This window comes from Telmatherina bonti (assembly GCF_933228915.1).
Source record: "Telmatherina bonti genome assembly, chromosome: 10".
Taxonomy (NCBI): Eukaryota; Metazoa; Chordata; class Actinopteri; order Atheriniformes; family Telmatherinidae; genus Telmatherina; species Telmatherina bonti.
In genome coordinates, this window is record NC_136628.1 from 21,889,555 (window position 1) to 21,914,142 (window position 24,588).

Below are 24,588 nucleotides of genomic sequence, written 5' to 3' on the forward strand. Positions count from 1 at the left end.
CTGACCAGCCATACACGTAGTTTGCAGCATCTGACCTTCATAGTCTGGTGTAGTAAATGACTGTTAAGTAGTACTACTGTCATCACTCAACTCTGCTCTAGTTTGTAACATTACAGCCATTAACATCACATTTTTCAATGCTGCAGGTACCCTTATGGTCGAAATGGTACAAATTTGTACTTTATGTCACTTAGAATCCTTTTTTGTACTCTGAAGGTGTGCTTCTGGTCTCTTAAAGACCAGCATTGTGCTTTTGAGAGAACATTTCTTTAAAATGTACCTATAGGTACAGAAATGTCCTTATCTTGTACCTCTATTTTTGAGAGTGTATACAACAATGCATTATAGTGGGGTATGAAGAATAGATGTAGGCTGTCACATATAGTAAAATAAGCATTAAAAGTATCTAATTAAGTAAAGAACAGATACATGTACAGATACATGAAAACCATATTTAGGTACAATTGCTTTCCACCATTGCTTAAGACAATTTGTCAATTTATGGTTGGGTTTTTTGCAAAAACATCACTAGATCAGGGTTAGAAGTGTAGACTAAAATAGATTAGTTTTACATCACACTGTCGTGCTACTGAACAGCATTGTTCCAGAAAACATGTAATTACTCTCATGGCCACTAGAGATTCAATATTCTTTGTCTCAGATCTGGAAATTTAATAAGATTGCCTCACAACACTCCCATATTCTGTGTTGCATTTTTTCTACCAAGTACATCTGTCAGGATTGATAAATTCTACTTAGCATGTCCCCATTTTTAATTTATTTCTTCCTTCTGCTTGCTCACTCATTAAATCTGTTCTTATATGACTGGAATTCTAACTGGATTTATTTCAGTTCATCTGTATGAACCACTGTACAGCCATCTGGTCCAGACCAAACTGGCTGCCTACACGGACTGCTCAAGTTGCCAGAGCTACCCAACACTGATACGGCTACCTCTTCACACCAGTATGCATTTAACCAGTCAGAATGAGCTGCCACTTAGTGATGCTAGTGCTTCTCTGTGTTGGCGTAGGAGCAAATACACCACTGATCTATGCCCTGCTGTGCTCCAAACCTCATCATCCTGAACAAAAGCAGAATTAATAATACTGTTTTCTAACAGTGAAGTGATTGAAGAATGAAGTGCTTTGTAAAATTCAGCCTTTCAGCACTTCAGTATGAAATATTAGTTTCCTACACGTCTTCATTTGCATTTCTCATTGTTACCAAGGCAGTCTTTGATTCATTAATAAACATATTAAATATTTTGTCACTGCTGGTTTAGTGATCAAAACTACTCATTATTAGTTCTATTGTGAAATGTAATGGTGCATGTATATTACAGGCAATTAATTGCACAATTAATTGCTTGATTAATGACATTCATAGCATAATCCTGTGTAATTATAGCCTCATTGTGAGAACGTTTGCCAAGATATTCCTTCTGCCGTTTTCCAAGATGAGAAAATCCCTTGAATATCTGTTAAGGGTTTATTTCTGATTAAAGACTCATTTGGAAAAGTGCAAAAGCTTTGTTTAAAGTAGGTTGAATGATTAGCTGAGATGTCTTGTTATTTATATCGGCACTTTTTTTTACCTTCTTATAAAAATTTGACTGCTTCCAATAACACCTATGTCAATTCCACCAAAAGTAGAGATGAGCTGATGAGATGAAAATCCAAAAGCTATCCAAGCTGAGTAAGCTGGCCTTGCTGGCCATGAAAGTTGATGCCATAAATTCTGGGGTGAGCAAGCTAAAGTCAGCAGTCCTGTGTAATTCCAGTACTTAAGGTAACCACAAGTCAATTCTACAATCAATCTTACTCAACATAGTGGGTCCAGAGAAGAGGAACAGAAAATGTTGACTCAGTGTATTTAACTTTTCCACAGAAGCCAAAAATGTCTTCAGTTCACAAACATTGAGTACTTGGAATTCTACAGCATGCACACCAGATCTACAGTGGAGGAGTGTACCATCGCTTTGAAAAGTGCTGGACAGTCGCTGCTCACTCATCTCACTAACAGCCACCGACAGAATACAACTTGTTATGTGGAAAAACAGGCAGTGGCTTGTTTTTGTTTTACTTTACTAATGTCTAACAGAGTTTGTATTTTAGCTTGTTTATATTTCACCAATTTCCAACAAATGTGATCTCAAGGGATTTTAGGAGGGTTTAATTCCCTTTCATTTATTAAATCTGATCTGAAAAGTAAGAATACTTATAAGTTATACTGTGTCTTTTCTACCTTTATACTAGATCTTATCATATCATATCATATCTTATCTTATCTTATCTTATCTTATCTTACAATGAATAATTTTAAGAAAATGTTGCATAAAATGTGTTTTTTTAGAGGTGTGAGTCATGTTTTGTTGAAAGATTACAAAACTGAATTAGTGTTCTTTCACAATTCTTTGTCACATGTCTGATCTCATCACTCCAAACATTTTTCACATTAATTTCAAGTCAATTTATTTTCCACTTTAATGTTAACCATTGCTTATATTATACATTCAGTGGGTTAAATTAGTCTAAACAGTTTTCACAATGACATACAAGAATGAGGCCTTGCACAACAAAGTCCCCACAATGTGTAAATGTGTCCTTTATTGGAGAAGGTTGAATTAAAACTGGATGCCATTCTGTTTCAGTTTTCTAGCAGCTTTGTTACAACATTCATCATTCAACTTTTTATAACTTCTCATCAATCTGCATTAATACCACGAGCAAAACTTTTTTTATCATCAGGGTAATATTGTAATCAGAACATCCTAATATAAGAATAAATGAATGAATTAAAATGACAAGTATTATGATCATGTATAGTTATGTAAGTATCTTAGACAGTCACGGTTAAAGCTACAGTTTTTACAATGAGTTTGAGCTGCCCACTGGGTTAAGGCTTTGCTAAAAGGAAGGAAAAAATAATGGTACATGTATAAATAAGGATTTGGGACAGTTATGGCTGATTGGATATGGTGCAGGGTTGACAAGTGAGCCACTACTAAAGGGCTAAAAGACCTGAGACAGTAAAGAAAGAGAAGTTTTTGCCGGGTAAGTCAAAGGACGTACTGTACCTTGCCTGGGCTTGTCTGCTGAGACCCAACACATTGTCAGCACCTTTTTTTAGTCACGGTCCCATCAGCTCACCAATATTGAAGTGGGACTTTGAGCCACACCAAATGGGGAATGGAGAGGGAACACTAATGCACATGAAGAAAACACCCAGACAGTAAGGGAGTCGGTGCATTAACACTCTCTGCAGCAATTTGGACAGCCAGAACCTGAACCTCCACACCACTCTCGCTTCCTAGATTTAAATTTAACCTGGACCTTCTGACCTTATTCCCATAACTATCCCAAAGTCTATTTACAGTTCTCACATGTACACTTTGAATACACTCTGTTAGAAGGCAGGACATTTTTTCAATATTTTATGTCACCACTGGGGGATTGAGGGTTAGGGGGGTTAGGTAACCTACTTTTTTCTGTCCATAGCTGGAAGTCAAAGCAACACAGAAGATTTAGTTCACTTAAGACATCTAGCATCTGCTTGTAAAAAACAAACAAACAAATAAATAAATAACTTATAAATAAAAGTAAAGAAACTTTCAAATTTAAAAGCCAAGTTGTGGTTGCACCATAATACAACTCAACAAACATTTATCTTTGTTTGAGATGGATGCTGAATCAGCCGTCGATAGGAGGCGCATGACGGGGAAAATAGTAAAAGTTCTGAAGTGAGTCTTTAATATGAGTAAAAAAAAAAAAAAAAAAAAAAAAAAAAAAAAGAAAACAAAATAATAAAAAAAAAAAGATAACAAAATAAAAACTTAATTGAAGAAGATTTTGACTATGATCAAGTGACAACCTCCCTCTTCATTAAAATGGTAAGATATACTTAATTCACTTGAGATTTACTTTCAAGATTTACATGGTAAAATTTCCTGAAATAAGAACTTTGGCCCGTGTTGGATGTTTAAATATGGCCCAAAGTTCAAAGTTTTTTTCAGGCTGAGTTTGACCCATGCCAGATGTTTAAACATGGCGTAATTTTCAACATAATTTTTGGGCCTTACAAAGATTTTGTTGCACTGATATAATTTATAAATAAAAACTATGTCTGTAGACGTTTGGTGTTTTGTGTTGCATTTTTAGTCTAAAAGCTACTTTTTATTGGTAAAAATAGGAAAGACACAATATGATATGAAACGGTAATACAGAGATGATTTAACTTGATAGATGTGTGAAATTAACCAATTTTAAGATTTAGTAACTATGAGGGAAATAAAATAGATACATTCTAAAAACCATACTAACAAGCTCACATGTTTGTTGAAGATTTTTTTAATAAGATGGTAAGACTTAAATAGAGTATTTTTACAGTGTAGTTTCAAACTTCACCTGTTTCCTTTTCTAAAAACAAGTAAACAAGCAAAAGAAAAAAAAACTATGAATGATATTTTGGATGACTGATGTGGAAATAAATTGCTGTTAAGTAGCTCTGCTTATATGTTGTATGAAATCCAACTTATTCAAGGTAGATTAGATTAGTTTTGCACAAATGGGGCACACTCACTAATTCATTCATTCAGTCTTTCCAACATTTGTGGTTGGAATCCAGAAATCCAGTTATCATGTGAGACATGAAGTATACACTCTGGTGTAGTCCATTGCGGGACCAATATATCCTTGCATCCCAGTATCATTCCATCACTCGTTTCCCCCTCTTTGTTAACAGTTCTTGCCTCTTCATGTGTGAAGTCTACAGCATGTGTAGCAAAGAAAAAAAAAAATCAATGTGTCCCAATATGGATGTGAGCACACGTAGGTGAAAAGGAAGGGCACGAAGTGTTAAACCTCACTTTCTTATTTCTGAGTCTCAAAGGGAAAGCTAAAATGAAATTACCTCGTCCTCCAATATCACCAATCTGACTCAGCAGCGACTTATTGTTCTTTTCTCTTCATTCCTATTGCTCTCAGGTCACCTTTTCCTATTGTCCTTTGCTACTTCTTCTGCTGCAAAACTGTGCATGGCCAACGAATGCAACATCAAGTCCCAAGTTTAGCTATTTTTTTTCCTTAGCTGCTCTTTGACATTCCATCTCTTATGTTTTCTCCTCACGTGTTTTTGTGCTGTTGATGGACCGCAGAGATGTCATTAATTCCCAACACAGTGTGAGTGGGAGCACACAAGAGGAGAGCAAGACTAAAGCATTCACAGCTCTGCATCCTTCTGATCCTTCAGCCAAAAGAAAAATATCCCCATGGGCTACAGCTCTTACACGTGTGTACGATAGGAAGACAGATTCCATGAGACAAATTCTATGGAGGAAAAAAAATATCAAGAGAGCGTGATGGCTAAGCTAAATCACACGTATTGTTTCAAAATAAGCTCCCACTGGGGAAAATGACAGCCAGCTCATCATACTTGATAAGAGTGAAATCCAGGATTTTTAGATCCATGAAAGCATCACAGACACCAGAAATCATCAAAAAGACAAAGTCAAAGCCCAATTTTATTGTCTCATGCGCTTGCAGTCAGGATGCAATAATAATGGCATTGTCACTCAAGTAATGCTCAAATGAAGCATGCAGCAGAACAATATTTACACCAAGCTTGCACATATAATTGAGAACAATACCACAAAACTGAAAAGATAAAGGAAGTATTCATAATTATATTAACACAGTGCTTTATGAAAACATATGACTATATTGTACATGTTGGATTAAATAGAAATGACACAAACTATATGAAACCGCTCTTCATATATGAAATTGCACGTTTGCGTAAGCTAAAATTGCACAAAAAATTTAAAGAAAAAGAAGGAAAAAAACAACCTTCAGACTAAATATGTATGTGTAACTCAGTGGGTCCATGTGAAGAAGAAGCTGCATCGAAACCAGGTCTTTTTGCACTGGATGTTGAAATATCTCTTGCTGGAGGGCAAAGGGACATACTGCCCATGATAGGGGTGATTGGGGTCCCTGTTAGTACTGGCAGATATGTGCTCTGGCTTGAATGGATTGGAGTGAACATCCAATGATCTTTTCAGCTGTCCTCACCAGTCTCTGCAGGGACTTCCGATCCAAGACAACAAGTCACCATACCAGATGGAGATACAGCTGGTCGGTAGAGTCTCTATGAGGCCCTAGTAAAATGTGGTAAGAACAGGAGGGGGGAGGAATTCTCTCTTCATCCGTCAAAGGAAATCCAAGTGCTGATGGCTCTTTTGGCAATGGATGAGGTGCTTTGGGTCGAAGTAAAAGCTGTGTGTAATGTGCATCCCTAGGAACTTTTCAGCTCTTAAGTAGAGTGCGATTAGGGCATTTCCTCATTAAGTCAACAACAATGTTCTTTTTTTGCTGACATTCAGGGGCAAATAATTGGTGTTGCATTAAGCCACAAGTTGTTAACAGGTCTTGCTATGAGTTGGTTTACTGTCTTAAACAATTAAAGGGCTCATTGTAAAGGTACTGTTAACCTCAAATTTCCTATATCTCCTCTTCTACTTGCAGATGCACACATACAGCACCAGACACTGTCAGCCATGGAGTGTAAGATTTACTCATTGGGTATGAAGGCTAGCATTTGAAAACATCTTGGTTTTTATGAATATGAGACCGAACTTAACCTGCAGAATATTTACACATGGAAGTTGTTTAAAGCCAAAATAAAATATAATAGAAATACTACAAACATGCTACAGCAGCTCATGCACTCACAACCCAGGTTGAAAGAGGGGCAAAAATGCTCTGGCCTTTTCTTGCTCTTATTGCTAACACATTTTTCCTGTAGATTCCATGAAAAAGTTTTCATAATGTGAAAAATGTGTTGTTTATTAATGGTTTGACATAAATAAAAAGAAACTTGGTTACCTGAATTAAGGGATACATAATGAATTTTAAAGGATGAAATAACCATAGAGTGGAAAAAAAAATACCCTGAATTTGGAAAATAAATGAACTGAAAATAATTTAATTAATAATTGGATTGAAGCAACATGAGCTGTAATCAAATGTAATTGTGAACGATGTTAGAAGGCACATCCTCAATTAACAAGTGGGACTTTTACACACAGCATCCGTGATACATTACAGGAGTTAAGGAAAAGGTTGACCAGTTTACTGGTCATAGGCAACCAAAAGCAGCCATGGCTACTTGTTATGCATAGTTTTAATAAAGCTTATATCAGGCAGGTTAAGCATAAGGTTGAACAATTAAGAATTTTTAAATTACAATCATAACTTCATGCAATCAGCAAACCAGAAAGGAGTGTAATTAATTTTGCCTGTAAAACAGCTCCTGATCCAGGTTTCAGACCTGCAGCACCCACATCTGTACAAATCCACCAGCTCCACATGTCATTGTAACTTCATGTCACATGGCAGGGTAACCAAATGTTCTCTGAATGAACAAGGTATAGATTTACTTAACCGCTGTCTGTATAAGCAGAATGTACAGATTATGGATAGAGCTGCCATTTCTCACATGGTGAGAACCCCAGATGACACAATATTGTGAGCCCACAAATATTTCGTTTTATACTGATTTCTATGCACATTACTCAGTTTGATCAAAAGCAGTCTGTTTCTTTTTCTTTCCCTGCACTCTTTGCTTGTTCAACCTTTTTGTGATGGTGTGTTGCTATGGTAACAAGGATGATGTGTGTTTCACACATCAGACTTGTGCACATTTTTGTGTAAGAAGTGTGGTGTGACAATTGGGAGAAACTTTGAGGGCTCACTATGGGGGATGATGGTGACTTCTGCACAATTCCTGTTAGAGTCAGGAAACTCACGTCTCAAATGACTACCAAATGACACAGCAAAATATCATCCAATTTTCCTCGAGGATCCCCTTTATGCAAATCCTAAAGATCCAGGGACACCCTGCTGCAATCCATTGAAACCGTAGACGGTTTTATCTTCCATTACAATATGTAGCTTTACTGTTTTTTCCTAAATAGTCACATCACATCTTCTGCTCTGTGGTATTTCTCAGACATGTTTTATGAATTAAATGTTGCAGGCAAAATCAAGTTTACAAGGACAAGCATGAAGTGCTTCTCCACTGTAGTTCCACTTGGTCACTGATGGAAACCCAACCACATGGACAAAAATTGATTGGATGTACTCATCGTAGCCATGTAAGTGGTATATTTTTTTCTTTTTTATTTCCTTCTTTTTTTTTATTTTTGACAAAAGACATGATTTATTTGCCATCTGAAACAAACACACTGTGCTGTTAATAATCTGGGAACTTGTTCACCAACTTTCCTGATGAACAGTTTTGTTGTTAACTCCTACTTTTGTCATTTTCATGAAGATTATAGCATTCACCAAAATCTTAATATCTTGGATTTGTTCTTAGCTAAAAACAAATTACACCAACACTCAGGAGTGCTCCTACAAACATCTTAGTCGCAACACATCTAAACATTATCATTGTTTGTGTTGTTTTTTGCTGTTCAGTTAATTAAAATACAACAATAATCACAGTGTACTATTTGTGATGTTGTTCCATTAAATGGAAATATCAGCTCCTCCATGAAGGATGTAACAAAAATAACTGTATGGACACACATTAATAATGTCAGACCTAAGGGATTAAATGAAAGTACTTAAATGAAAGTAGTCCTAGAGGGAAGTCGCAAATAAATAATGTAAAAAATGAAATAAAATTAATTTTATAATGTTATTTGTCAGTTCACTTGAGAATACTGTGAGCAAAGTAAACCTGCAGAAACACAACAGCAAGTTGCCGATTCTGATGAGCATGTTGCTGCAGGGAAGCTTCAAAAACCATCCAAAAACGTACTTACAAGTTTTCTTTCCAGTTAGTTTTATTGGGTCTACGTTGATATTTAATTAAAAGTCTTTGTCCACACATTTCATTTTAATAGGCATTATTAGCTGACTGTAAGCCAGAGTAGGATCAACCAGTGTCATGGAGCAGAGGTAAAGACCTCCTTCTGTCTATAACCGGGGGCTGGAGCTGCTACTGTGCCAGGACTGAGCCTCTTATGCATGCTTGTGGACAGGAGAGGGGACTGCAGCAGCGACTACGGCTCACTGAGACTTTGTTCTACAAATTTTTGCATCCCAGTAAGAAGCATTTTTGTGTTAAAGCAGACCAGCATGTTTTTATAAATGCATTTAGTTAGTTGGGAAGTTAGCTGGAGTACTGCATTTAACATTGTAACCTGATGCCTAGCCAAGCCCTTGTCCCAATCTGGTAATGGTATCTCAACAAATACAGAAAAGTAGGAGAAAATAGAATTTTTTAGTATATTGAGCCATTTCCTATTTTGATATCAGCCTTGGTTTTACTTTGTTGTTTAAATAATCTGCTGTTGTTCATCACTCACATCTTTTACATAATTTTACAGTTTTTCTTGATCTAAACAGTTTTTAAACTACATTTTGCGTCATCATCATCATAACCATGATACGTCATTTTCATCAAATAATTTATAAAGCGCTTTAACATCAGCCACAGCTGAACAAATTGCTGAACATCAAAGATAAATAAATTAAAACCTGAAAAGCCATAAAAATAACAAGAATGTAAAACAATTAAAAAAACATAGAATATAATAAAAGCAGTAAAAAAAAAAAAATACAAAAGAAAAAAACAAAAAAACAAATCCAGACCATAAAAACTAAATAAAATAAATTATAAACCAAATCTTTTTAGTCTAAGTTTGGGTTCAAGGCCAGTAATTAAAAGTTAGTTTAAAGACAGGTTTTAAAAGTGGACAGTGAGGGGTCCGAATAGACAAAGTTAGTTTCTTCCAGTAGTAGATGTACTACTACCAGTACTACTACCAGTATCGTCTTTGAAGTAGACGATAGAGAAGACCCTGTGCCCTTTTAGAACTTGGGGTGACCAGCAGCAGCTGCACTGTAAAAAAGAAAAAGTTGAGTGAACCTAAAATTTCAAGGCAACAAACTTTGATAAAATTTTAAGCTGAACAGCTAATCTAAATATTTTAAGTTTTGCTTTTGAGTTTGCTCAACTCTAAATTAGGATTTTTTACAACTTAATTGTAAGTTCCAGCAATTTATAATTTCATATTGTAATAACTTTTCATCTTTACTTCTGGTAACTGTTCCACAAGTTTTACAAATTTTAAAATGTACATGGTTCCAACTTTTAATCCTTACTTGTTCTAACTCTTTCATAAGCTGTAATAATGTATCATTTTACACTGTAATAACTCAAATTCTTTCACAAAATCCACTTGAATTTGGTTAAGTTAATATAGCAGAATAATTTAAGAGTAATTGAAAATTGCACACTGCTATAATTTATAATGTAACTCAACTTCATAATTTAATTTCAAAAACTTCTAATTAAATGCATACATAATTACAGATGCAACATACACCCTCAAAACCTTAGTTTTATTTAAACTAGCAGCAAACTAGTAACCGAATCCCTTCCAATGTGGGCGAGGCAAATGAAAAACAGCTTGTGCTTTCATCAATATAAGAAAAATGAAAGACAACTTGTCCTCTCATAAAACAAAGAAAAGTTGGGCAGTCCTATGCAGTCTTGAAAGATGTGATTTCAAATTACTGATGGTTCTGAAAGTGCAGCAGTCCCTGTGTTTGCAAAGCCATGTTGAACCTCTATGATGGAGCCGATAATGTTTCAGCTGAACTGCTTCAATGGCGTTGGTAAACTTGCAGAACTTGAACTGCATTCATTTCAATCTGAAAAACAAAGATGACAATTTGCTGGGAATTAGTGTGGCTGTCAGCCAAAATGTTATACATTACACATAAATTTTAATAAATTTAATGACAACGCAAAGACTAGACTAGACCCTTGAGCTGAAAAGAGTACACATTCAGTGTTTTTATTTTTAATAAATTTTGCTGAAGTAAACATTAATTACAAATAACATATACTATTTAAGGTTATCAACCTATATCTATACCTAAACCCAACGCCTACATCTGATTAGGTTAAGAAAGTCAGCAGTCAGTGTAAAACAGAGTCAATGAAATGCATTTCAATGTTTTTAAACATAAAGACAATATATCCAAGCCTGGGAGCCCACAGTGGGTCATAGTACAAATATTTAAACCTTTTTTTAATCAAAAGCAATGTAGTAAATTCTGGGCAGGCCTATATTATGACTAATACAATATTTTAAATTGTATTTAAAACTGGCCTTTCCTACCATTACACTATAATAATTTGATCAACTCTGACATGACTTACATCTTATCATTGTAATATGTAAATGGTAATACCATTAAGTGTTTTATTGAACTCGGCATGATGTAAATGCTACTACAAGAAGTGTTACACAAACTGCTCCATGTTGTCCTGATACTTAGTACAGGAAATATCAGCTAATGTGTTAGCATTAAAACCCTCGTAGCTACTCCTTTAGCTGCAGCTAGTAGGTGAGCAGGAATTAACTGAATACTAACAAGTACAAGATAACATGTCTTCTCCTGTTTGAAAGGTATCAGCCCAGATAAGCTAGCTGCTAACTCATGCAGAAGTTCTGCTAACCGCTGCTGAGTGAAAAGCTGTTTGTGTTTAAATGTTGAAAATGTGCAGGTTGCCTCCTCCATAAATCTACAACCTCCTACACAACACTATTTAACACTTCCCATACAATTTAAACTTAATGTAAATAAAAACTTACCTGGGGGGAGTCCACTTCGAGGCAGCACAGCCAAGTGAGACTTCAAGTGAAAACTGCAATCTCAAAAAGTTGGGTTTTCCTGCATTTTACAACAAAGAAATTAAAGTTAGCAGAACTGTTGTCCCTTGTATTGAACTCCAACCTAAAGTTATAATTTTTAATGACTCACCTTATTGTTTTGGAGCAAACAACATGCTTGTTTGGTTGTGATTACTAACATTATTGCTTTAAATGCCATTAACACATATTTTCAAATTTAACCTACTTAAATGACTGTTTCAGACCAAACAATACAAGTTGGATTTTTTGCAGTGTGATCAGCTGACCTGAAGGACGGGTAAGGAGTATAGTGGTGGGGAAGCTCAGATAAATGTGGTGGAGCAAGACCATTTACTCTAAAGCTTCACAAACAAACATAAGTATTTTAAAATGGACTGAGTCAGACAGTGGAGTGAAGTCAGAAATTATGTGTTCTCTCATCTTGACAGGAACGCTCTCAGGTTCCTGTCAAGAGTAAGTACTAAATGGCTCCAAAATAACCAGAATTCCAGTAATCCAATTGTGATGACACAAAGGCATGGATTACTGTCTCCAACTGCTGCCTACAAAGAAACGTTTTTACCTTTGCCAATGACCTTAAAAGATAAAAACTCTTTGACTGTGGTGTTAATTTGACTGCCCAAGATTTCCAGTTGAGAGTTTGACATACATGGCTAGTGGTCCCAGCTCAGCAGGAGGGGTCTCATACGAATAAAATACATCCAAAAAACCATTACCTCTATTTTCATTTCAATTTAAAAAAAAAAAAAAAAAAAAAAAAAAAAAAAAAAGGTTCAAGGCCATCCAGGCTTTAATATCCTCAAGGCAAGCTAAAAGTGGTTTAATGACCAGGCATCTCTTTGCTTCAGTGGCACATAAATTTGGCAGTCATCTGCATAACAATGGAAAGAGATATCATGTTCCCTGAGGATATACCATAGAGGATGAAGATACAATGAAAAAAGCAAAGGTGGTACTTCATTAACTCAAAATATTCTCCAATGGTCAGTTTGCATGCGTTCACTTGGATTACATCGTGGAGGCATTGTTTGGTTTTTGAGGTCATCTGATATTTGTGAAAAAGCCTGACTTCAGATACGCCTCGCTGGCATTGTTTTGAAAGATTTCAAACACAAAGAAGTGTTTGAAGAAAAGACACATTCCTGCGCAGCATTTATTATAAAGTACAGAGGCAACAGCTTTGGACTTTTGGGAATGCTTCAGGGGTGTTATGACAGTTCTTGGCAATGTTTAAACATGGCAAGTGATTGCCTGGGGCTGCCCTTGGATCATCTATAAATCCGATTATATTAATATACATGATATCAGTTGTCAGCAACATTCAGCTCACTGTCGGTGACTACATTATTCTGAAATGTCCATGTCTAAGTCTTTTGTCTGAGGTTGTTTCTTTTCTGTAAATTATCTAAAAGTAGCCCACATAATCAAGCTGTTTAAGACTTTTGCTTTGTCTGTTTATATGTTTTGTGTGCATTTATTTGCTTTTAGGTTTGACTGCATGCATGTGCAAGCATTGTCTTTGAACATCTTTTTCTGTTATTATTATTATTGCAAATTTTTTTAACATAAAAATACATTTGAGAATATTTTATAGTCATTTAGAAGACGCTTTAATCCAAAGCATGGAATCGATATCCCAACTTTCCAGGTGAAAGACGACTGCTCTTCATCCTGAGCTACATCTGCAATATATATGCATAAAAATTTTGGTAATTGGTCAAACAATGGTTTGAGTTTTTAAGTGCGGTTACAGCCTCCTGATTGCTGAAATATATTTCAAAACAACTGAACTGATGTTTTGCATGAAGCAAAAAAGTGAATGTCCATTCTCTTTTTTGCTGATACCAAGCACAGTGCTTATTTAAGTGTTTTACATTCTCAGGGTAAGAAGTCTAATTTCCAGTTGGAGCAACAATATTCCTTATTAAACTACAATAACAAAGTTTAACGTCCCTGAGCCTGCTGTCAGACCTCAAGCTGACTTTAACAGAAAACTCTGTAATCACAGGTTTCAAAAGCATTAACTCAGTAAATATTAGCACTGTCCTAAAGTTTAGTAGGGTCATTATGGTTGTCAAAACTACTAAAAGTAACCTACAAGAGCCTACTAACACCACAGAAAGGTGTAAAGGATGTCCAGAAGGAGTAGTGCCTTTGCCTGTGGGGTCTCATGGGATATCTCTAGTGAAGCATTGATAAAATGCCATAAAATCTTCCACCTGCCTTCACCCTGTATTGTTGATGGAACCAGCAGAGCTAAAGAGCTAATATGACCATCTGTCAGGAAGTGGTCAAAGAAACTTCTCCCTGCTAAAGGTGTGGTGTGGCGGAACTGGTGCAATCTGGGCAAACACAGTGGCAAGACATCACCCCCTCCTTAGAAATCATTGCACCAGACTTGTCATTGGACCACACACACACACACACACACACACACACACACACACACACACACACATATATATATATATATATATATATATATATATATATATATATATATATATATATATATATATATATATATATATATATATATATATATATATATATATATGTGTGTGTGTGTGTGTGTGTCATAATATATGCTTTATATGTATAATACACAAACTTTTCTTCCTTCAACTATTTTCCCTTGCTTTAGGTCACTAAAATCTCGTATTCTACCAGCATGGCGTCACACAAATATGACCGTTATTGACTTTAACATTGTATTCTGATTTTATTGCTGCTGCCTTTTCATACTTTCTTCCCACCATCTCTAATGCTTTTTATGTGAAGCCTTTTGAGTTGTGTTTTACATGAAATGTGCTATATAAACTTGTGATGCCTTACCTTGCCTTAAGTATATATATATATATATATATATATATATATATATATATATATATATATATATATATATATATATATATATATATATATATATACTATGTCTCTATGCTATGCAGTTTTGAAGCAAACGACATTTAGATTTAAGATAATAAATTGAAATTTAACTAACTCACTAATCCTTCAACATGTACAACAACTGCCAATTAAAGCCAATGGGTAATTGCAACTACTTACAGACAAACAAAAAACACCATTGCAAGAATGTCTGATTTTAAAAACGTCGATGAATTAGTCATTGTCTCAGTGAGTGGTTGAGAACTCAAATACAAATATGGGAGGCTTAGGAAAACAAAAGTCTTTGATTAAACTTACAAACTCTAAATCAAGAGTAAACAAGAAACAGAACTGGCGCAAGGCTGAATGCATGAAAGAATCAGGCAATTACGAATAAAACCTGGGCAGAATATTTGCAAATTGGGAAAACAGACCCAATTAAACTCCAGGTGTAACGCAGTCAGTAAACTAAAACTAAATGAGGGAGGCAAACAAGAGAGGGAAATGACAAGCTTTTTGAACTTAAGTCAAGCTAACTAAGGAGGTTAACACTAAAACACAGACAAAAACAACAAAAGAACAAAGCAACAAACAAAAAAGCCATAGCGCCTTAAAGTCTACCGCATATATCTTGCTCCTTTCAGACAGTGGTGCTTTTTGACATGGGTGACATGAGCAGCCACCCAGGACAGTAATCACAGAGGGGCGGCAGTGTGTGTAAGAGTGCAGCAGCGCAGGAGAGCAAAAGAAAAATGTCTAATTTCTGACCATTTCCATGTGAAATTATAGGTATATAAGCTACCTTCTCTTTGGTGGAACACATTTCACCTGGTGTTGCTTCACAGTCACCAGCAGTTGGAAGAGCTGCAAAGGGTTAGGCGAGCAGGGGGTCTCATATGGCAGACCATAATGCAATTAATATCTAGTCACAAAATGCCTCTAAATAAATAGCCTTTCAAAAAAACTTTGGTTTTACACATCTATACTTGGGCTACTCTTATTTTCCTAACAGTGATAAATAAACTAATCGGACTGTTAAGGTTTTTCTTGTTACCACATGCATGAATGCAGAAGCAAAAGACGTTTGAGGATTACATCAGAGCCACCAGGTTGAGTCAAGTGCTGAATGAAGGAAGAAAAATAAAAAGTAAAAAAGCCACCAGGAGCCCAGTTCAGGAAGAGAAGGAAAAATAAAAGTGTTCACTGTGCTGAGTACTGCATGCCAGGAAACAGCTACAGCGTGATGTAGATTCATGTGCTCATCAGCCTCTTGCTAATGGAAACTAATAGTATATCAGTATATATTTTTTGGCCAGAGCAGAAAACAAGCTATGCTACCAGATGAACTCAAAAATACCAGCTAACATAAAATCATCCTTGGAGAGGATGTAAAGTCCTCTAAAAGATTTGTAAAATATGCGCCATGGCAAAATCACCATACAGTTCTTTAATTTGAACACAAATTATAAGGATATTCTTGACTTGGTCAATTTATTCTCTGCTAAGATTATTTTAGAGGAAAAAAAAAAAGCCAAAATAATGGCAGCTACAAGTGAGAAGGAATCTGTTACCAATCAATAAGATACTTATCTCCATGTTAGCTTTAATTATAAGCTGATTGAAGTCCTCAAAGCAGAGCCAATCATAGATCTTTTCAACATAGACTTTTCAGAAAAATTTTGACTTCAGCTAAGATATTTATTGGTAGAATTGACAAAATAATTTTGCTGCTGGGATTTTGTGCTGTCAGGTGTGGAGGGATCCTGGTCAAAACACATGTTTTGACCAGAATCCCACATCATCCATTTCCAAGCATATGTTTTAAAGAACTGGCATCATCAAATGGTAAGACATCAGAAATGTTGGAGGTCGCTGTACCATCTGTTTTTGTTCTGGTCACCATAGCGACTGTTTTAGGGAAACAGCTATTGTATTTTATCAGTGATTACCAAGTTCCTGTTCGTAATGCATATTTCTCTTAAATCTACATAAGGACAGGTCTTCTAAACAAATTAAATGTGGCAAAATGTGACATTTATTTAATTAGTTGCTGCTCCAGTCTAATATCAATTATCTACAAGCAAATTCATTACTCCTTTATGATCCCCAGTAACTTGTCACTGGTGCTTGGCTTGTGAACTCTCTCATAATTAATTTGTTTTTGGGGAATCAGTTGTTGTGCATTTTGCATCACTCATGTCCTCAGAATTTGGCACTTGAGTGCACGTAAATTCCACGATGATGTGTACATTCTGTCAGGAGAATTTGCATTTTCACTTTTTTTTTGTTTTACTGGCACTCTCAGACTATGGTGTTGGAACTTGGTGTTGGAAGACGCTGTGACAGTTACATGGAAAGACAGAAAGAATTATTTTACCCCATGAGGGAACAAGGGTTGGACGGTAAAAGTTTGGGAGACATGGTTTGCCGATGCATTTATGTATGAAGTTTGGAATGAGATTCACTGTATGGTGTATTACATATTGGGGTTTTTACAATTCTGAGCTGCTAACCTGTTATTGTATGCTTGCAGCCAGTTCTCTTGGTCCACTATGATGACCTTTTCAGTACAGGGACTCTAACCTGATGATTTAGTATGCAGTCGGCTGCTCTGTGCAGTTGCAAAAATCATGTTCCCTTTTGTGTTTTTGCAAGATCTTGCATGTTTTTTTGTTAAACGTATGTTGGCTTGCACTCACTGACAACTCATCAAGTCAGCCATAGAGGCTGTAACTTTGCTAACATTTTACTGCAACTGCTTTAATTTCAGACTAACCTTTTAAAGCGTAAGATGTGTCCTTGCAGGATCCTTCAGCTTCACCATTTCATCAAATTGCTTCTATTTTTTTTCTTTTTAAGACCAAGGTTTTAGCTTGCATGTCCAGGCCCAAACATACAATAAACCTTGGGTTTATGATAGTGGTCCAGATGATGATGGGTTGTAATGGTTCCTGTGAGTAGACAAACTTTCAGGCCATCAGGATCACTGACTTTACTGGCCCTCTCTGTATTATTAACACACACATACAGGGTAAAGCCTTGTGCTTACAGGAATGATTGGGGAAAAATCACCAACATTACTGTAGTGAGGTCCAGCTGTTGGAAAATAAAACAGCAGCTCACATAAAAAGATGATAATCAGATCAATTAACCTCCAAAACATTTAGGTAACAATTAATTGAGCATTTCTTTAGTAAAATGTTTTTGTATTTGTAGATTTATGGAATGCAGAAGGTGTTATAAGTGTATTCAAGACAACATTGGCATGTGGTAATGCAGCAGAGAAACGCCATTGGATCACCATTTAGATAAGAGTGGAACACTGTTTGGATGACAGAAATAAAAAAATAGATTAAAAGAATTTAATATGGTCAAAGAGAAATTCAAACTGGAGACCCTAAATACTGCAGAGACCAGGAGAGTGTGCTACACTGGATAATGTCGGATTCAGTGCGCTGCGGCACAGAGAACAAAGATGTAATTGATAACGGCCACGGAGTTACTGTAGCACAGATAATAGCAGCCATAATGCCCTTCCCTGAAAAATACTGTTGCTGATGGAAAGAATTGAATAGCAACAGAAAGGAAAAGATAGAAAGGAATGGCCGATAACAGTCTTAACATGTCTAAAGAGAGAGACAAAGAGACAAAGATGGACAAAGATGGACAAAAGTAGCAAAGAGGTTCTTATAATATAATGGCAAATTCATATATCGATGTTGTCCTTTGCATGGAGGTTTGATTTTTCCTTGCATGCCTGAAACCCATTTTGTTAACATTATTTCATTCATGAACACTTTCATTTTCTGCACTTTATCATTACAACCGACCAGTTCTACTCATAAGACAGCCATTTAGCTCTGCGCCTTTTGTCAACCTATTGCCCTGTTTCCCTCATTGGATCCCAGTGATCTCAACCACCATCCTCCACCGAAATCAAGTGTCCCTCATCTATCATCCTGCTCTTTACTATTTCCACCTCTTTTTCTGTGTGTCATCTGTTCCTCTCTTTGTGGCTAAACCCTCCTCTCTTGAGCTGGGCAGAGCAGATCAGAAAACATTGTATTTGCTGTGGTCATGGGTTAATAGGAATCTGGGAGTCAGCCAAGAAACTATTAAGGGTAAATGTAGAAAAAAGGGATATTTCCCAGTTAAGAAATATGCACAGATTACAACACATAAATGTAAAAATGCATTTGAACACTTATCATGCTCTTGCGAACAGAGGCAAACATGCTTCTAAATGCACAAAGTCCAAAAAATCCTGATAGAGGCATTTGCTCTAAAGATTCAACTATATCTTCCATTCCTTTGTGACTCATGTCTTTTGTAAGTCCATGCCAAGCCTTGTGGTTATCTGGCACATAATACAGAAACATACCAAGATCAGAAATCCATGACATAATTTGTGTAAACTCTGTCCCCCTATCCCTACCCCCAAGAAGCCAATGGCCTGCCAAACCTGAGAAGATCTCCAGCCAACAATGTTTTCTTGAATAAGCCCAGAAGAGGAAACCGAGCCTACAATTATTAAACAAGGTAACTAGTTGGCAATGTCCAGTCTAAAACGTTGATCTACTTTGGTCAAGTCACTCTGAACTGATCTGAAATGTGAAGAAAAAATTCTTTGCTTTGTATACAAGTGAATTTTAGTATAGTTGACTTCAGTACATTTCTGCAACTAATCTGCAAATATTCCAATCAAAGGAATGTTCACAGCACCGATTCAAGCCAACCTCCTTGTGAATTGCCTGGCAATTCAGAAGATCACACAATGTTGCAACAAATCTTTGGGGAAATTCCCTGCATGTGCACTCTCAAAAATAGAGGTACAAGATGAGGACATTTCTGTACCTATAGGTACATTTTAAAGAAATGTTCTCTCAAAAGTACAATACTGGTCTTTAAGAGACCAGAAGCACACCTTCAGAGTATGAAAAAGGGTTCAAAGTGACATAAAGTACAAATTTGTACCATTTCGACCACAAGGGTACCTGCAGCATTGAAAAATGTAAAGTTAATGGCTGTAATGTTACAAACTAGAGCAGAGTTGAGTGATGACAGTAGTACTACTTAACAGTCATTTACTACACCAGACAATGAAGGTCAGATGCTGCAAACTACGTGTATGGCTGGTCAGTATTTTGAGTTTTTGAAGATTATTTCTAGATTAAAGATAAGATAATATTGCTAAGTGGAATGGACCAGGCCTAATGCTGTGGAAAACATAACAAACATAACTTGAAAAGGTGAGGTTGAACTTGATAAGGTACAAAAATAGACCAGAACTGAAGGGTACAGAAATGTCTCTCAAAAGAGTACACCCCCAGCGACAAGCATTTGTACCTTTTTAGGTACAAGCTGGTACCTCTATTTTTGAGTGTGTGCATGAGTGAGCAAGTGTGCATGCTGGCGAAAGTTGCTTCTTCATTGTCCTTTCTGCTGACCCTTATGTTGCTTCACTTCTTGCAACTATGGATGCGTTCAGACGTGTTCAGATTGTTCCAAGCAGGCTGTTGAGAGAACAGAGCAATTCCACAAAATCACATCCTACCTCTCTTTGTGCTCTAAATAGACACCCCCCTGCTGCCCCTGATTTGGCTTTTCAGCAGTATAGCTGAAGCTTGTTTAAGGCATACTGCTAATGACTCAGCTACTACAGCTAACTTTGTGTCAAAAAGAAAAAAATGAATAAATAAATAAAAGTATATTTATGCTGTGCCTTTGGTTGTTTCAATTGACATCTTAATGATTGGATTTCATTTTCCAGGCTGAATGCTAGCCTGTACTCTTAATAACCTTGGGCTAAGTAGTCACTGTAGAGTATTTGGAGAGTATGTGTGTTACTTTATGTTTTGCAATATCTATAAACACATAATGACAGATGCAAAACTTGGTGTAGAAACACAACGAATATGCAGAGAACAAAAGATGAAAACACAAAAATGGAGGCATCCTTTCTCTAATCCATTTATAATTCTTTTTCATCTTCTCCCTTTTACTCATTTGCTCTCTCCTTCATCATCTTCCCTGTTTTAGTCTGTGTTTGAGCTTGTGTGAAGGCGCCTGTGGGGAGGCGTGGTTTACCGTGGTCAGCCAATGGAAGCAGATGGAGTCTTGCAGCTTTGGCAGAAGATAAGACCGGCTTGGGTTTTAGTTTGAATATCATTGTTGGCTTAATGTTGCAAATGTTTCTGTTTCTTCATTCCTTTAGGATATCAGATTTAGAACATTTTTGAACACATCTGTGCATTATATGTTGTTCAAACCATTACCAGCGATGCACATATAGAAATACTGTTCAGCTGTTCAAACAGGATGAAATAAGATTAAAGAAGCAAAGCTTAAAAGTTTAAGAAAGAAATGACATGCTCTAAATAAATAAATCAGCTAAACTGATTCAACATTGTGTAAATCTTGACAATTTGAGCTGTCTGTGCTTCCTAAGTAAATATTAGAAATGACACGCGTTTGAGCTTTATTTGATATAAAAAAACAAACATAAAGTGGATTAATAGCAAAGTAAGATGTCTTGTCTTTTCTTAAATTATATCTGCAATGCTGTAATAATTGGCCAAATTTGGGCCAAACAAAAATGCGCGTTTGGGCCAAACATTTCATGCTGGCTGGGTCTACACTGCTATTTAAAGACTAGTTTTTGTAAGAAGATAGCCACAAGAATGCAAAGAAAGTGCTCTGGCAAACATCACTTTTAACAAATTGTGGGAGTAAAACCTAAAATGAGAAGCTCATGTTAAGAAGTGGTCTGAGAATGTCTTTATTGGGATTTAACCCCACCATAATTCAGAGGTTTGTTGATTCCTGAGGTGTTAAAATGCAGTTTGGTTTGAGCTGATTGGATCATGAATGACAGATTTATGGCTAAAGTGTTTTCCTCCTCAGTTGCCTCAAATTTAGTGGCAGAGAACAAAGAATGTTCTCTCTCAGGAAGAGCTAATCCTGTGGTGATCTGTTTTAAATCCAACTGTGACATTCATTGATCCAAAGCGTTGGAAAAATTCCAAAGCATGGCTTCTATTTGTCTCATCTTCCTGGATCTTTTTGTCCCCACCAGATTTGTTCCACAGTTTAATCAAATATAAATGAAGACTTCTGGACCTCCACAGAAGCAAGAAAGCAACAGCAAATATGTTCATCATAAAGGAATGATTAAATAATAAATATAATTACAAATAAACATCTATATTGAAATGAATGGGGAGACGTACAACACTAAATATTACTGTGTGGAGTAATAAGTGAATGAGTAGTAGCTTAATGGAGTGAAACATTTAACAATTTTCCTTCTTTTACAGAAGGTGCACACTATTTTGAATGTGCACCTTCTTGATGCAAGATTATCTTGGTTTCTGGCACAGCAGTAACACAATCATTGCAATTATATCCATTAATATGGAGACCACAAATGAATAGATTGTGGCTAGAAGTGGCTGGGGCCTAGCTCAGCTGTTTTCGTGTGAGAGGTGGGGGTACACTTTGAATAGGTCACCTCCCCATTACAGGACGGACACAGAGATAAACAAGGCAAAGAACCCCTCACATTAACAGTTTATTTAAAAAACATGACTTCCTACTGTACTTCTCACTGATAAGAAGCACCACATCAACATGCACGCTTTGATCTGGAGTAAACACTACCTGTGATAAAACTGGATGTATGGATGGATGAATGGATGGATGGATGGATGATTATTGTAGTTCCCAATGCAGCACATCACAATACAAGATCAAACAACAGTAATTACAAAAGAAATTGGTAAAAGTAATATTGGATAGTTCGTATCAACCTTGCATTTTTGTAATTAGATGAACAAACTAATAGTTTTATCTAAAGAATAAGTACGCAAGGTTTGATATAACCATGATAAATCTGCATAACTCTCTAAGCTCCATTTTCCAGTGAAGATGAAAATATCTGAAGAACAGGATAAACACAAATGGCGAGAAGAACCACCAGAGTTTTGGCTGGCAGCTCATCACTTCACACACCAGGCTGTGATCGCAGCTTGTTAGAGGTGTTACACAAGACCCACCACAATCAAATTACTTTGACGCACAGCAAGGTAACACAATCAGTCCCCCAGTGTCTCAGCTCACAGCAGCTATCCACCCCAGCAATACACAGCTTGTGACAGAAGGTGAACAGAACCTTCTTTGTTTCACCATCACCATAACTTTATGTCTTTAATCATCATGTTTGGGACTTCTAAAGAGTAGAGTCCAAATAAATGACCACAATTTATCAAACGATCGTACTGTCTTAGAGTATCATATAAGTTATGCACACACGTTAGGGTGTTAAAACTTCACACATACTGTAAGCTACAGCAAACTGGATACAAAAATTAGTCTCAAGTGACCACAAAAGCAAGAGTTGCATTTTGTAATTTACACCACGTGCCTTCCTTTATGATTCTAAATGTGCTTTGTTGTGTGTGTGTGTGTGTGTGTGTGTGTGTGTGTGTGTGTGTGTGTGTGTGTGTGTGTGAGAGAGAGCATCTGTGTAGCAGTTTCCAGTTGTCTCTTTGTACAGGATTGACTCCAATGTGTAGTACTTCGCAGCCATGCTTGAGGTATTTCCAAGCTAAGCTGGCTTAGTGTAAATTGATAGGAGGTGGAAGAGAGGGTTTCTAAATTTGCACAAGTAAACACTGTAATAATTTCCATGTATCATTTTAAACCAAAATGAACTGGGACTGCTAAAGATCATTAGGCTCTGCTCAGTCGTAGCTTGTGGATTCTGACAGCACATTCAACAAAACAAGCAATGCAGTGATTGGTAAACACACAACCCAATGCTTCTGAACACAAGACATCAAGTCTATTTGGCTCAGAATTTGAAGTCTTTAATCGCCTCAACAACTTTGCAACTCTGTCTCCACTAGACTGCAAATTCTTTCACAGAATTGCTTTTTTGATTTTGCCAGTTGGATGCCCCTTGACATGCAAAATCTTTTAACGTTAAGGAAACCAAAAAGAAATCCACAGATGGTGCAGTCTTTCAAACATGATTTCAAGAACTTTTCCTCTCTTTTAGTTGATATGCTTAAAATGAGCTGTGGTCTCTGATGAAAGAGTTTGTTCATTCCTCAGATTTATTCTGCACTTTTGGTTTTTCCAAGCCAATCACCAGGAAAATATATGACTATTTTCTCTTTTATGTGAAGTTGTACTTTACTTTAGCAGCTATTCTACATTTTGTAATTTCACCATAGCTACAACTGCTTAAACCCTTCTTGTGTTTCTTTGCTGAATCAGTGACGGGGTGCTTTCAAAACAGCCAGTGTGTTTATATCAGTTTTCTAGGACGAGAAGCAAAACTCTGCTGCAGCATCCTGGATGAAAAGGTTGTATAGTGCCGTTTCTTAGCCTCAGAACACTGCTGGGCACCAGCTGCGCTAGACATGCACATGATAGATATCACTGTGTCATCAAACAAGTCCTGAACACAGAACTTTCAGGTCAGAAAGTTTCATAATGCATCTTTAAAGCACACATAAATATTATGTGGATTTTTTAAAATAAATAACTCTTCTATTAAACACCATTAACAGGGAGTTTCTATGCCTTTATCATATCTTTCTGTAGCCTATACCAGATATAAGACAGACTCATCACAGACAGCAAAAATAAGTTTGAGACATACAGCTTAGACATATCAGTGTTTCATAGAGCTATGCTCACTGTGTCATATCTATCTACCTATCTATCTATCTATCTATCTATCTATCTATCTATCTATCTATTATATATATATATATATATATATATATATATATATATATATATATATATATATATATATATATATATATATATATATATATATATAATAACTCCCGAGGTCCCTAAAAGACACCCTAGCAGGGAAATGTGTTGTCTCCTTGACATTCCCCAACTATAAATTGTTATCACACATCTGTAGTCTGATTATATATATA